The sequence below is a fragment of the Alosa sapidissima genome, chromosome 1, assembly GCF_018492685.1.
Source record: "Alosa sapidissima isolate fAloSap1 chromosome 1, fAloSap1.pri, whole genome shotgun sequence".
NCBI classification, from domain to species: Eukaryota; Metazoa; Chordata; class Actinopteri; order Clupeiformes; family Clupeidae; genus Alosa; species Alosa sapidissima.
Genome location: NC_055957.1, coordinates 3,625,170 through 3,627,669, shown reverse-complemented (window position 1 = coordinate 3,627,669; position 2,500 = coordinate 3,625,170).

Genomic DNA, 2,500 nt, shown 5'->3' with positions numbered 1-2,500 from the left:
GAGGGAGAGAGAGATGGAGAGAGAGGGAGAGAGAGATGGAGAGAGTGAGAGATGGAGGGAGTGAGAGAGGGAGCACAGCGTACCAGGTTCAACCACACATATCCAGATCCCACTGTCAGTATTTCTCCTCCTATTGGCTGGAATGTCAGTATTTCTCCTCCTATTGGCTGGAATGGGTTCCAGGAAGATGTAGGGTTGGATGAGAGAGGTCAGGTGACCAGATGATCAGAGGTCAGAGAATTCAGAATTCCTGAAAGTGTGTTGTATGAAAAAAAGTTAAAATAGTATATTTAACCGACAGCAACAATACAAAACAGAGCAATTTGTTTGGACATTGTTGTCTGAGAGTAAGGGCCCTTTCTGAAAGGACCCCAGCATGTGTGTGTGCGTGTGTGTGTGTGTGTGTGTTTGTGTGGCTATTTTCATCTTGATTGTGTATAAGTGGACCGCTAGAGGAGGCTCCCTGGTCGCTCCGTTCGAGCGTGCCCACTGTTATTATTGCTCGCATCTGCTGAAAACCAAATAATGGCGGGTGGTCATCTTTCATCATGGACCCAGAAGGGGGGGGGGGGGGGTGTAATGCGAACCATGCAGCAGCTTTGAAATGTGACATCATTGCTTTTAGACTCATTTTGTGTTTGCCAGGGGTGAGGCAAAACAGCTGGGGCAGAAGGAGGTGGGGGTGGGGTGGGGTGGGGTGGGGGTGGGGTGAGGTGTAGGGCAGAGCTCAGGGCTTTGGTTAAACATAGTTTTGTTTACATGCCTGCGTTTTGTTTTGGCCTCGCTGCGCCATTTTCCAAGATGCTTTTGCATGACGAATCCATTTTGCGGTAATTGTTGAGTCGTTTTTTTATAGGGTGTGTGTGTGTATGTGTGAGTGCATGTGTGTTAATGGGTGTATTTGTGTGTGTGTGTGTATGTGTGTTTGCACAGAGAGATGATCTGTAAAACTTGGATGGAATCTTGCTTTCTGGAAAAGTAACACACTCACACACACACACACACACACACGCACACACACACACACACACACACACACACACACACACACACACACACACACACACATAGATAGCTATGTGGTGAAGTGACACTCAACACCAACATCACCACATGACTGACCTGTCTCAGAGCTGCAGTCCACCGTGTGTGTGTATGGTGGGTCGCGGAACAGTTCTGTATTTGGTCACAAAGCTTGTGGTTAAAAAAAACAAAACACCCATTTAAAATGCTACCCTATCAGATCTAATGGCGGGCCTTTATTTTGATAGACTTTATGTATGCCAGTCGTTACCATGGATATAGACAAGTACGACCCTGAATATTTGAAGTAAGCTCTGGATTCACCAGTGCTGATGACAACAAGGGACAGAAACTCCAGTGTGTGGTGTGCAGTGAATTGGCACATGAGACCATGAAACCATCAAAGCTAACATGCCACATGGACACAAAGCGCCCAAAGATAAACCTGTCGAGTACTTTGAGGAGTGAGGACTTTGCAAATGTAATGGCTAACATTAGCTCGTTACAAACAAGTACAGGCACGTTGTGCGTCTTACCATGTAGCTCACCCTATCAGTTGGTGTAAACGCTAAAAAATATGGGTCGCGACTTACTAACCATGGGAACCAGGCCAGTTAAGAACCACTGCTCTAGAACATGCGGCTCTAGAACGTGCAGTAGAACATGCGGCTCTAGAACATGCGGCTCTAGATGCCTCTCCAACTCTTTTTAAATTATTCCGTCCCATGCAGAATACAGAATGAATTGCTCTAGATCCCGTCCAAGCATTGGAGCTGCATCCCCAGAACTCACTGCTCTGGAATGTGAGGAACCCTTTTTTTCTAGAGCAATCAAATCCGACAAGTTCTCAGAACAGAACTGCTCATGCTCAATCTGTCTATCAGAACATTTGGAATTTGTTGGAAGCCATCACTGCAGAACCGGAATCCCTCACTACAGAACCAGAAGCCATCACTGCAGAACCGGAAGCCATCACTGCAGAACCGGAAGCCATCACTACAGAACCGGAAGCCATCACTGCAGAACCGGAGGCCACCACTGCAGAACCGGAATCCCACTGCTCCTTTTGAAGAACCAGCCTCTTCCGGATAAGACCGGTCAGAGAAGGCAACTCCTCAGAAGAGAACATTAACGGAACGCAGTGGATCTAAGCACAGTGGAACGCTGTTGGCTAGGGGGGGGGGGTGGTTTGAGGTGTGTGTGTGGGGGGGAGGGGGGGTGGTTTGAGGTGTGTGTGTGTGTGGGGGGGGGGGTCTGGCAGCTGTGTGCAGAGGACAGTGAGGTCTCCCGGCATAAATCTCACTGATATCACCTCCATGCGCTGGCCCATAGGGCTGATTTATTCTAAATAGAGCTCGCTGGTGTTTACGGCACGCATTCTTGGGCACTTGCAGGTGCTCACACTAGGCCTCAGTGGAGGAGAGAAATAGAGAGGAGGGGAAAAGAGAAAGAGAGAGAGAGAGAGAGAGAGAGAGAG